Below are 14,177 nucleotides of genomic sequence, written 5' to 3'. Positions count from 1 at the left end.
TTAAGTTTTTAAGAAACTGCCATATTGTTTTCCAGAGAAGTTATGCAATGTTATATTTCCACCAGCAGTGTGTAAGAGCTGTTTACTATCTTTACCAATATTTGGCATGACTTATCTTTAACTTTAGGCATTCTGGTGGGTACATGATATTATCTTGTTATTCTTTGAATTTGAATTTTCCCAGGGTTAATGATGTTGTGTAACTTTTAATGTGCTTATTTGCCATCTATTTATCTTTTTGTGTAAAGTACCTGCTGAAAACTTTTGCTTTTTTAAAAATTTAGGGCATCTGCCTTCTTGTTATTGAGTTGTTGGAATTTCTTGCATTTTTAAGATATAAACCATTTGATAGATATATGTTTTATAAATATTTTCTACCAGTCTTTGAATTGCCTCTTTATTTTTGTAATAATATCTTTTGAAGAGCAAATGTTTTGCTTTATGATGAAGTCCAATTTGTCAATTTTCTTTTATGAATTGAGTTTTTGGTGTTATTTTTAAGCAATATTTCCCTAATGCAAGAAGGCAACAATTTTCACCTATGTCACTTTCTAAAAACATTGCAGTTTTAGATTTGGCATTTAGGTCTGTAGTCCATTTTGATTCATTTTTGTGTGGCATGGGATATGAGTCAAGGTTCACTTTTTTGCATCTGGATATCCAGTTGTTTCAGAAACTTTTATTGAAAAGGCTATCATGTTTCATTGAACTGTTTGCACACCATTTTTGAAAATCAACTGATCATAAATGAATGGCTTTAGTTGTATACTATATCCTGTCCCATTGATTTATTGTGATTCACTGGTTTTTATTAATCTCACATTGTCTTAATTATCATAGCTTTATTTTTATTTGCTCCTTTTAATTTTTTTTTTCTATGGCTTTTTTGGATATATACCCAGTGGGTATTGCTGGATCATATGGTGACTCTACATTTAGTTTTCTAAGGAAACTCCACACTGTTTTCCATAAGGACTGTACTAATTTGCATTAGCACCAGCGGTACATAAGAATTCCCTTTTCTCCACATACTTACCAGCATTTGTTATTTTTGTGTTTGGTAATAACCATTTGAACTTTCAGGGATAAGATGATATCTCATTGTAGTTTTGATTTGGATTCCCCTGATAATTAGTAATGATGAGCATTTTTTTATATATCTGTTGGCCATTTGAATATCTTCTTTTGAGGACTGTCTATTCAGGTTTTTGCCCATTTTTAAGTTGGATTATTTGTGGTTTTTCGTTATTGAGATTTTTGAGTTCCTTACATAGTCCAGGCATTAACCTCTTGTCAGATGCATAATTTGGAAATAATTTCTCCCATTCTGTAGGTTGTTTCTTCACTCTGTTGATTGCTTCCTTTGTTTTGCAGAAGCTTTCTGATTTGATATAATCCTATTTGTCAATTTTTGCTTTTGTTGCCTGTGCTTTTGAGGTCTTATTCAGAAAATCCTTGCCTGTTCCAATTTCATGAGTCATTTCCCCAGTGTTTTTTTTCCACTAGTTTCATAGTCTGGGGGGTCTTACTTTTAAGTCTTTGGCCAATTTAAAGTTGAGCTTTGTATATGATGAGAGAGATCTAGTTTCATTCCTCCATATGTAAGCATCCGGTTTTCTCAGCATCATTTATTGAAGAGATTGTCCTTTCTCCAATGTCTGTTTTGAAGTCTTTATTGAAAATTAGTTACTGTAAATGCATGGATTTATTTCTGCATTCTGTATTCTATTCTATTGGTCTTTGGTTCTGTTCTTATGTGAGTACCGTGCTGTTTAGATTTGTATAGCTTTGTAGTATATTTTGAAGTTAGGTAGTATGATGCTCTTAGCTTTGTTCTTTTTGCTTAAGATGAATTGGGCTATCCAGGGTCTTTTGTATTTCCATATACATTTTAAGATTGTTTATTCTATTTCTTTGGAGAACATCATTGGTATTTACATAGATGTAATTGAATCTGTTGATCATTTGGAGTGATATGGTCTTTTAACAAAAGCCAAGATCATTTGGGGTGATATGGGCTTTTAACAAAAGCCAACTTATGAATACAGGATATCTTTTTATTTATATATGTCTTCTTCAATTTCTTTTACAGTGTTTTATAGTTTTAATTGTAGAGATCTTTCATCTCCTTGGTTAAGTTTATGCCCAGGTATTTTTTTTGGTAGCTTCTGTAAATGGAATTGCTTTCTTTATTCCTTTTTCAGGTAGTTTGCTACTGGCATATATCAATGGAAACACTACTGATGTTGTATGTTATTTTGGTATCCTGCAACTTTGCTAAATTCATTTATTACTTCTAAAAGATTTTTGGTGGAGACTTTAGGGTGGTCAACATATATGACCATGTTGTTTGAAAACAGCGACAACTTAATTTCTTTCTTTCCAATTATTTGAATGACCTTTATTTCTTTCTCTTGCCTAATGACTCTGGCTAGAATGTTCAGTACTACATTTTTTAAAAGTGATAAAAGTAGACCCTCTTTGTCTTGTTCCAGATCTTAGCAAAAAAACTATCTTTCCCCATTCAGTATTATGTTAACTGTGTGTCATATTGGGCTTTATTGTGTTGAAGTACGTTTCTTCTACACCCAATTTGTGTCCTGTTTTTTATTATAAAGGGATATTGAATTTTACCAATTGCTTTTTCTCAATCTGTTGATATGATCATATGTTTTTGTCTTTGATTCTGTTAATGTGATGTGCATATTTATTGATTTGCATATATTGAACTGCCATTGCATAGCTGGGATGAATCCCACTTGATTATGGTGAATGATTTTGTAAATGTGATATTGAATTCAGTGTGCTAGTATTTTGTTGGGGATTTTTGCACCTAGGGATATTGGCCTGTCGTTTTCTTTTATTGTTTCTGTGTTTTCGTCTGGTTTTGGAATCAAGGTAATGTGGGACTCATAAAATGAATTTGGTAGTATTCCTTTCTCTTCAGTTTTTTGGAAGAGTTAGAGAATAATTGATATAAGTTTTTGTAAAAAAATGTTTAGTAGGGTGCATCCATGAAGTCATCAAGTCCTGGGCTCTTCTTTGATGGGAGAGCCTTTATTACTGCTTCACCTCATTACTCATTAGTGGTCTATTCAGTTTTCTATTTCTTCATGATTCAATATTAATAGGTTGTGTATATCCAGAAATGTATACATTTCTTCTAGATTTTCTAATTTTGTGGTGCATAGTTGTTTAAAATATTCTTTTGTGATCCTTTGAATTTCTTATGTCTCCTTTTATATTTGATTGTATTTATTTGGGTCTTCTCTCTTTTGTTTTCATAAGTCTAGCTAAAGGTTTGTCTATTTTATCTTTTTAAAAACCCAACTCTCTTTTGTTGACCCTTTGCATTGATTTTTTAAAATCTTTATTTTGTGTGTTTCTGCTTTGTTATTGCTTTCCTTCTACTAATTTGGGGTTTGATTTGTTCTTACTTTTCTAGTTCCTTGAGGTATTAAGTTGTTTCCTTGTTGTGATCATTCTACTTTTTTGATGTAGGCATTTTTGCTATAAACTTACTTCTTAGAGCTGCTTTTATTGTATCCCATAGGTTTGGTGTGTCACATTTCTATTTTCATTTGTCTCAAGGAATTTTTTATTTCGTCTTTAATTTCATCATTGGCCCATTTGTTTTTGTTTAATTTCCGTGAATTAATAATTTCCAACATTCCTTATTATTAATTTCTGGGTTATTCTATTGTAGTGAGGAAATATACTCATGATTTCTATTTTTAAAAATTTGTTGAGGCTTGTTTTATGACCTAACATATGGTAGGTTTATCCTGGAGAATGTTCCATTGCTGTTAAGATAATGTGCATTCTGCAGCTTTAGATGGAATGTTCTATAAATTTTTTAGGTCCATTTTTGCTCCAGTGCAGCTTAACTCTGATGTCTTATTTTCTGTCTGGATGATCAGCTCATTGTTGAAAGTAGGATGTTGAAGTTTCCTACTGTTATTGTAATTGTAGGAGATACAGTTAATATCTCCCTTTAGATCTATTAATATTTGCCTTACACATTTGGCTTCCTGGTATTTAGTGCATATATATTTACAATTGATATTGGCCTCTTTATCATTATATAATGACATTCTTTGTCTTTTTTTTTTTTTTTTTTACCATTCTTGACTTAAAATCTATTTAATCTGATATAAGTACAGCTATTTCTGCTCTTTTGTGTTTCCATTTGCATAAAATATATTTTTCTATTTGTTCACTTTTAGTCTGTGTGTGTTATTATAGATGAAGTGAGTTTCTTTTAAACAGCATACAGTTGGATCTTGTTTTTTTTTAGTTCACTTAGCCACTCTGTGCCTTTTAGTTGGTGAATGTAATCCATTTATATCTGACAGAGCAGGAGCACTGTCATCTTGGACAAACACTGCCACTTTAAGTTCCAACTCCTTTTCTAGCCTCATGCATTTAAAAAAAAATCACTTATTTTCTAACCATAAGCAGCCAGAAAAAGCAGGCAATGAAACACAGATAAAACAGCTCAGGCATAGAGGGAGGTTGAGGGAACGTCTCTTGAGTAACTGCCAAACTTCACCCTCATACAATGGGCCCCAGTAAGACAGTGGGCCTTAATAAGCACATTCATGTCCCTTCAGGTGCACTAAGATAGGAAAGCTAAAAGCGGACTGGGGGGTATGCCTGCAGCTGCAGAAAAATGTATAAAAACAAACACAAAACTCTCCCTCCCAAATAAGCATAACAAAAAAACACAAAAGCAGTCCAACTTTCTAACAAACTCTCCTACCCTAAATCCTTAAAAACTCTTAGTCTTTAAGAAAAAAATTGTGCCTCTAACCTACCTTTACCAAATGCCCCGATCAGGCTTGTTTTCTCTAAAATAAACCTGTCTTAACTGGCAAGTCAACTTTTGTGTTTCTTTCCTCTTTCTTTAATTCTTACAACAACCAGGTTATTATTGATAGGTAAGGGTTTGCTACTGTCATTTTGTAACTTGTTTCCTGGGTGTTTTGTAGATCCTTTCTTCTTTTTTTCTCTCTTACTGTCTTCTTTTGTGGTTAAGTGATTAAGTAGTATGTTTTAACTCCATAGCAGCTGTAGTAGTGTACAATCCCACCAGCAGTGTAGAAGTGTATCAGTTCTAGGAGCTTTCTGGAGGAGTACTTAGGGTTTTCAAGGTAAGCGATCATATCATAAGCAAACAGTAACAGTTTGACTTCCTCTTTACTGATTTGGATGCCTTTTATTTGTTTCTCTTGTCTGATTGCACTGGCTAGGACCTCCAGTACTAGATGAGTGGTGGAAGTCAGCATCCTTGTCTTTTTCCAGTTCTTAAAGGAATGCTTTCAACTTTTCCCCATTCAGTATTATGTGGGCTATGGGTTTATCATAGATGGCTTTTATTACATTAAGATATGTCCCTTGTATGCCGATTTTGCTGAGAATTTTAATCATAAAGGAATACTGAATTTTGTCTAATGCTTTTTCTGCATCTATTGAGATGATCATGTGATGTTTGTTTTTAATTCTGTTTATGTTGTGTATCACATTTATTGACTTCTGTATGTTAAACCATTCCTGTATCCCTGGTATGAAACCCACTTTATCACGGTGGATTATCTTTTTGGTATGTTGTTGGATTCAGTTAGCTAGTATTTTGTTAAGGATTTTAGCATCTATGTTCATCAAGGATATCAGTCTGTAGTTTTCTTTTCTGGTCTGTAGTTTCTTTCCTGGTTTTGGTATTAGGGTGATGCTGGTTTCATAGGATGAATTAGGGAGGGTTCCTTCTTTCTGTATCTTGTGGAATAGTGTCAGAAGGATTGGTACAAATTCTTCTTTGAATGTCTGGTAGAATTACGTTGTGAATCTGTCTCGTCCTGGACTTCCTTTTGCTGGTAATTTTAAATTACCATTTCAATCTTACTGCTTGTTATTGGTCTGTTCAGGGTATTTTATTCTTCCTGATTTAAGCTAGGAGGGTTGTATTGTTTCAAGAGTTTATCCATCTCTTCAAGGTTTTCTAGTTTACGTGCATAAAGGTGTTCATAGAAGCCTTGAATAATCTTTTGTATTTCGGTGGTGTCAGTTGTAATATCTCCTGTTTCATTTCTTAGTGAGGTTATTTGGATTTTTTCTCTTCTTTTCTTGGTTAACCTTGCCAATGGTCTATTGATTTTATCTTTTCAAATAATCAGCTTTTCATTTTGTTTCTCTTTTGTATGTTTTTGGTTTCCATTTTATTTAGTTCTGCTCTGATCTTGGTTATTTCCTTTCCTCTGCTGGGTTTGGGCTTGACTTTTTTCTTGTTTCTCTAGGTCCTTGAGGTGTGACCTTAGGGGGTCAGTTTGTGCTCTTTCAGTCTTTTTGATGTAGGCATTTAGGGCTATGAACTTTCCTCTTAGCACTGCCTTTGCTGTATCCCAAAAGTTTTGATAGGTTGTGTCATTCAGTTTGAAAAATGTTTAAATTCTCATCCTGACTGTGTTTTTGACCCAATTCTCATTCAGGAGCAGGTTATTTAATTTGCATTTATTTGCATCATTTTGAAGATTCCTTTTGAAGTTGATTTCCAGTTTTATTCCACTGTGATCTGAGAGAATGCTTGGTATAATTTCAATTTTCCTAAATTTATTGAGGCTCAGTTTATGGCCTATCATATGGTCTATCTTGGAGAAAGTTCCAGGTGTTGTTGAATAGAATGTGTATTCTGCAGTTGTTGGATGAAATGTTCTGTATATACCTGTTAAGTCCATTTGTTCCCAGGTATAGTATAATTCCACTGTTTCTTTGTTGACTTTCTGTCTTGATGACCTGTCTAGTACTGTCAGTGGAGTATTGAAGTTGCCCACTATTATTGTGCTGCTATCTATCTCATTGCTTAGTCTGTTAGTAATCGTTTTATAAATTTGGGAACTCCAGTGTTAGGTGCATATATGTTTAGGATTGTGATATTTTCCTGTTGAACACGGCCTTTTACCATTACATAATGTCCCTCTTTATCTCTTTTAACAGCTATTGCTTTAAAGTTTATTTTGTCTGATGTAAGAACAGCTACCCCTGTTCACTTTTGGGGTTCATTTGCATGAAATGCCTTTTTTCCACCCCTTTACTTTATGTGAATCCTTATATGTTAGGTGAGTCTCCTGAAGGCAGCAGATGGTTGGTTGGTGAGTTCTTATCCATTCTGCAGTTCCGTATCTTTTAAGTGGAGCATTTAGGCCATTTACACTTAATGTTAGTATTTAAATGTGAGGTACTACCACATTCATCATGCTTTTTGTTGCCTGTGTACTTTGGTTTTTTGTTCTTTGTTTTTGCTTTTTAACTTGTATTTTTTGTTTTATAGGTCCTGTGTGATTTATGCTTTAAAGAGGTTCTGTTTTGATGTGTTTCCAGGATTTGTTTCAAGATTTAGAGCTCCATTTAGCAGTTCTTGTAGTGATGGCTTGGTAATGGAGAATTCTCTCAGCATTTGTTTGTCTGAAAATGACTGTATTTTTTCTTCATATAAGATGCTTAGTTTCACTGGATACAAAATTCTTGGCTGATGATTGTTTTGTTTGAGGAGACTGAAGATAGGGCCCCAATCCCTTCTAACGTGCAGGGTTTCTGTTGAGAAATCTGCTGTTAATCTGAGAGTTTTTCCTTTACAGGTTACCAGGTGCTTCTGTCTCACAGCTCTTAAGATTCTTCGCTTCCTCTTAACTTTGGATAACCTGATGACAATGTGGCCAGGCAAAGCTCTTTTTGCAAGATGTTCTTTGTGCTTCTTGTATTTGGATGTCTAGGTCTCTAGCAAGGCTGGGGAAGTTTTCCTTGATTATTCCACCAAATATGTTTTCCAAGCTTTTATAATTCTCTTCTTCTTCAGGAACACCGAATTTTTTTTTCTTTTTGAGATGGAGCTTCCCTCTTGTCACGCAGGCTGAAGTGCAATGGCACAATCTCAGCTCACTGCAACCTCCACCTCCCAGGTTCAAGCGATTCTCCTGCCTCAGTCTCTCAAGTAGCTGGAATTACAGGCATGCACCACCACATCCAACTAATTTTGTATTTTTAGTAGAGATGGAGTTTCTCCATGTTGGTCAGGCTGGTCTCAAACTCCTGACCTCAGGTGATTCACCTGCCTTGGCCTCTCAAAGTGCTGGGATTACAGGCGCGAGCCACTGCGCCTGGCTGGAACACCAATTATTCTTAAGTTTGGTTATTTAACGTAATCCCAGACTTCTTGGAGGCTTTATTCATATTTTCTTATTCTTTTTTCTTTGTTTTTGTTGGATTGGGCTAATTTGAAGACCTTGTCTTCAAGCTCGAATTTCTTTCTTCTATTTTTCAATTCTATTGCTGAGACTTTCCAGAGCATTTCACATTTCTAAAAGTGTGTCCAATGTTTCCTGAATTTTTTATTGTTTTTTCTTTAAGCTATCTATTTCCTTGAATATTTCTCCCTTCACTTCTTGTATCGTTTTTTGAGGTTTCCTTGCATTAGACTTGCTTTTCTCTGGTCCCTCTTTGATTCGCTTAATAACTAACCTCCTGAGTTCTTTTTCAGGTAAATCAGGGATTTCTTCTTGGTCTGGATCCATTGCTGGTGAGCTAATGTGATTTTCTGGGGGTGAAGAGCCTTGTTTTGTCATATTACCAGGATTGCTTTTATGGTTCCTTTTCATTTGGGTAGACTCTGTCAGAGGGAAGGTCTAGGGCTGAAGGCTGTTGTTCAGATTATTTTGTCCTACGTGTCATTCCTTTGATGAAGTACTCTTTCACTTTTCCTACGGATGTGGCTTCCTGCGAGTCTGAATGCAGTGATTGTTGTCTCTTCTGGGTCTAGCCACCTGGTGAGTCTACCCAGTTCTGGGCTGATACTGGGGGTTGTCTGCACAGAGTCCTGTGATGTGAACCGTCTATGGGACTCTCAGCCATGGAGACCAGTGCCTGTTCCAGTGGAGGTGGTGAGGTCAAGCTGGGGGGCCGGGGTGCAATGGACTCCATGAGAGAGTTCTTAGCTTTGGTGGTTTAATGCTCTACTTTTGTGCTGGTTGGCCTCCGGCCAGGAGGTGGCACTTTCCAGAGAGTATCAGCTGTGGTAGTATAGAGGGGTCAGTGGTGGGCGGGGCCCTAAAGCTCCCAAGATTATATGCCCTTTATCTTAGACTACCAGGGTGGGTAGGGAAGGACCCTCAGGTGGGGGTGGGGCTGGGCATATCTGAGCTCAAACTCTCCTTGCGCAGGTCTTGCTGCGGCTATTATGGGGGATGGGGATGAGATTTCCAGGTCACTGGAGTTGTGTACTTAGGAGGATTATGGCTGCTTCTGCTGAGTCATTCAGGTTGTCAAAGAAGTGGGGGAAAGCGAGCAGTCAAAGGCCTCACCCGGCTCCCACGCAAACCGAAGGGCCAGTCTCACTCCCACAGTACCACCCCTATAGCCCTGAGTCTGCGGAGAGCAATATGCCTTTGAAAACCTGCCCCAGGCTACCCGCCTCCCAGCTGTGAAAGAAAAGGGCTTGGTTCTTTCCCTGCAGGTGGAGTCTGCACACTGGATTTGCACCCTCCCTTGAGTTCTGGCCAGGAGGCTTCTTGCCTGGTTCAAACTGTTATAAAGCTCAGCTAGAGATTTCCTTCTCCCTGGGTAGTTTCACCCCCTGCTCCTCTTCCATTGAATCCCTGTGGTGCCAGGCAGGGATGGGCTGCTTGGGGACCCAGCGAGCTCCCAGAGCTTTTCTGCTGCTTCCTCTAACCCTGTATTTCGCTCAGCTCTCCAAATTCACTCAGCTCCCGATAAAGTCAAAAACTTCTCCCGCAAACAGACCTTCAGCTTCTCCAGTGGGCGTGTGTGTTTGGGAGAGGAGGGCCTCCCTTTCCCACTTCCGTGGTTGGGACACTCACAGTTTTGAGGGCTCTCCCAGGTCCTGCAGGAGCAGTCTGCTTCCGTTAGCGGGTCTATGGGTCCTCTTGGAATTACTGATTTGACCTTGGAGTCAATCTGGAGCTAAAATTTACAATGCAAGCCCGCACATGCCGCTCTGTCTAGAGCTGCAATCTAGTCCTGCCTCCCATCCGCCATGATGATCTCAAAGTGACTTTTAACATAAGACAGAAGGGCAGAGGTAGGGTGCGGGTCATCCTGGAGGGGCTTGTGTTGCCAGGACTGGAAATGGTGTGTATTAATTCTATCCCATCTCTTTGACCAGACCGAGTCTTATAGCCCAATTAACTTTAAAGAAGGCAGAGAAATACAGGAAAGCATGGGTAGTTGGTTAAAATTGACAATCTCTGACACACTATGATCTCAATTTGTAGAAAATCAATCTGCATATCTATTTAGAAATTTATTTATAACCAATCCAACAATCTACCTATTCATCCATCTATGTCTCCACCCATCTATTAATTTATCAGGCTGTATTTAAAGGGAATGAAAAAATATCACTATGCTCACAGTCCTGTTCTGACTTTTCTAAATTTATTACATTGTAGGTGCACTTATATAATAAGAAAAGAAAGATGTTCCATTTAATTTTAAAACGAGCAAGCCAACACACTTCAGTAATCTCCTTGATTGAGGGGGTGGCTAATTTGAATTAGCAACATCCTGAGTTATGGACTGTTTGCAAAGAGATGCAGCTTTATTACTTTTAACTACCATCTTGGACCTGCTTTAATGAATAGGTAGGAATGATTTATAATTAGCCTCGTAATTGTTTGTATCTAATTGAATACATCTAACATGGCTTGAAACTTTCTTATGTGCTTCCTAATATCAACTCAATTTTTCTTTTAGTATCACAAATTCTTAAATGAGTAGAATTCAAATTCATGAGACTTCATTGTGAACAAATTGAAGTAAAATGCACAAACTAATAGCAAAATGAAACTCTAGGTGACTGAGGGAGAGGTGTGAACCAACAGCAGGTGTGTTTTAATGTCTAATAAGCATGATATCCTGAGATAAGCATAAGAATAACATGATTTTCACCACGTAGGAATTCACAGACATATTGTTTCTTCTAACCCATGTAAAACAAAGGGGTTAGACCCTAACACCTGTCCCAAAGCAGAGACTCAAGGACTCCTCTTATTTTCATTGTATCAATCCAGGAGAGCTTCCTGGAGGAAGCTCTGAATGTGTTTGAGTATCTCTTCTGCCCCATCTTAGAGCACACCCTCTCTCAATTCTGCACTGCAGCCACAATGGCCTTCCTTGAGCTTTCTAATAAATATACTGCCTGCCACCCCCAGGGCCTTTGCACATGCTTTTCACTGTGCCATCACTGGGCTTCTTTCTTCTTTTTCTCTACTTAACTCTTGCTTATATTTCAGATTTCAATTCAATTTCCCTAGCAGAACACCCTGTTTAGACCAAATTCCCATAGCATACCCTATATATCTCTCTTTCAAGTACCCATCACAGGAATAACTCTACACATTTGTTATGATGTATTTTGATTGATGCCTATTTCCCGTGATTAAAATGTAAGCTTCATGAAAACAGAGTAACTTATCATTTTGTTCACCTTTCTTTCTCCAAGGATAAACACTGGGATTGGTGCAGTTCAGGCTCTCAATGAATATGTGGTGAACTCATGTTGACTGAGGATAGACAAAGGATTCGGTGAGAAAACTATAGCACAGAGAGGTTAAGTACCTTGCCTAAGGTTTTGCAGCTCATGACTCCAACCTCCCCGCCTTCTCAGTTTTAGCTCATATGCTAACTTGTTTCAAGCAAAGATAACTGAGATACCTTATAGGGAATGATAGATCAGGGGAAGATGGGGAAACAGTGAGAGTTTAGAGGATGAAGAGATAAGTCTCAGAAGGAGGAATCAGGGAATGTTGGGTGGATAATTTGACATCTGAGTTGGTCTGTTTGTGGACATTTGTGGAGATAAGTGATGATGGACATTGCAAGCACAGGGAGCAACTTGAGCAAGAGCAGGGCATAGGGCTGGGGCTGCAAGTATGGCGGGCAGGTATGTGTAAGTGCAAATATGAGTGGCTTCTTCTACATTGGGACTGAACAGACTTGGAGGGGGTCAATGGCTGCTCAGAAAGTGGAGCAATCCATCAAATTAGAGGCAAGATTCTCAGACAGGTGTCCAAGAGAATCAATCTAGTAGACTAATGTTCCACTTTTTATTTTTTCCCTGGATACCAACAGTGGATGACTTTCACACGAGCAAAAACACATTCTGTCTATTCTGTTAGAGGGGAGCTCTCGCTGTTGTGCAGTCCACTGCATAGATAAGGTGGGTTACAGGTTCTGTGCACCACCTGCTGAGATAACCTGATGCCTCTCTCTGCACCTCTTACAATCCACCTCTCTGCCACTTGGCAGCATGAGGGTCAACCATCATTCTAACGTAAGTCTTGTTTCAAGGCTAGGGATTGGGCACTGAAACTATTTCTTTCTTGGGAGATCCAGGCAAAGCCACAGTCCTAGAAATTCAACAGAGGTGAATCCATGTAGTGTTATTAAGGACATGGACTTTGTAATCTGAGAGACCTAGATTCAGATCCTGAACCCACTGTCTAATGGTTATGTGAAGTTTGGGAACTGTCTTAACTTCTGTGAACCTAAAATCCCTCATCTGTAATGTGGTTATAATGTCTAACTTACAGGATTCTGTAGATCACTAAGATGCCTGAAATTCTTAGCACAGTGCCTGGAGTGAATGCTGGTTTGCTGCTACTTGAACTGGCATGCTACATATGTCTCCTGGACATACTTTCAGATCCAGGTAAGAAGGCAAAGAGTAATATATTTAAACTAGGGTACCAAAGGGAGCTTCGGTTTGGCAATATCTCCTGGAATTAAAGGTGTATGTTCCTAGATTACCTAGGAATTCCATTTTTATTGTTAGATCTTGAGAAACACACAAGAAAGCATAAAAAGGGATATTCGTTGCAACATTGTTCATAACTTTTAAAAAATGGAACAATTGCTGGGTATGGTAGCTCATGCCTGTAATCCCAGCACTTTGGGAGACCAAAGTGGGAGGATCGTTTGAGGCCAGTAGTTTGAGACCAGCCTGGGCAACATAGAAGAACCAATTTCTACTAAAAATAAAAAAAATTATCCAGGAATGGTGGTGCATACCTGTCATGCTAGCTACTTGGGAGACAGGTGGGAGGATTGCTTGAGCCCAGGAGTTCAAGGCTAAAGTGAGCTATGATCACACCACCGCACTCCAGCATGAGTGATAGGAGAGATCTTGTCTCAAAAAAATAAAATAAATAATTTATATGATTTATATGTTCATTAATGAGAAATCGGATAAACTGTGATGTTACACTATGAAAAATAAGCTAAGGTTTAAAGAAATGAAGTAGACCTATGATATATAATTACATGAAAATAATTTTCATTTTCATGAAATTTTTCATTTTCATTTCATGATGGCTTGTTGTTGCATAAAAATAAGCAAATTATAGAAATGATATATGCAGTATGATACCATTTGTATAAAACACACATGTAGTAATTCTACACTATAATCATGAGGGGTAAGGGAGAGAAAGAGAAAGAGATTGAAGAAATGGTAATGTAGTTATCACTGGGAGAAGGAGATAGACTGAGATTAAATTAAAAGAGTAGAGATAATTCTAAAGTTTCTTGATCAAAAGAAACTTTAAAATTATCTCTACTCTTACAAGGAGAAGATATTCATGTAGAATTTGTGCAATGAGATTTTAATTTTAGAAAACATGTAGACCAGATTTGTTTCAAGAACCTGTTTGGAAGCCAGAAGCTCTACTGTATGGACTGAGGCTTGTGTTCAGAGCAATCAGATCCCTGGGTGGGGCTGAATCTACAGTGTAGAAGTCCATTGACTATGGGGAGGGGACGGCATAGGCATAGATGAGTTAGCCAGACTTTGTTGGTGAGGGAAGAATGTCCAATGTGTGAAAAGGTGCTAAGGAAGAAAAAGAAGGCCATTTGTGAATGCAAGGTAGATGCTCTGGACAAGCCTAACAAAATGCTTTCTGGTTATACCCCTTGTGGTGTTATGATGACTATTAGTTTCCTCCACGGTTCCTGGATCGTAACCCCCATGGCCCTCGTTAACAGTCATCTGTTATAATGTTGGGTGTGTCAAGCTTCAGAGACAGGACTCTGACTTTCTCCTGAATTCTTTTCACCTGCCCCAAGGCAGGACTCCATGCTTTCCCCACCCCTTTCTCATTGCGGGTCTTACA

Source organism: Chlorocebus sabaeus, chromosome 5, assembly GCF_047675955.1.
Source record: "Chlorocebus sabaeus isolate Y175 chromosome 5, mChlSab1.0.hap1, whole genome shotgun sequence".
In the NCBI taxonomy this organism is placed as follows: domain Eukaryota; kingdom Metazoa; phylum Chordata; class Mammalia; order Primates; family Cercopithecidae; genus Chlorocebus; species Chlorocebus sabaeus.
Note: the sequence above shows the minus strand (reverse complement) of the source record.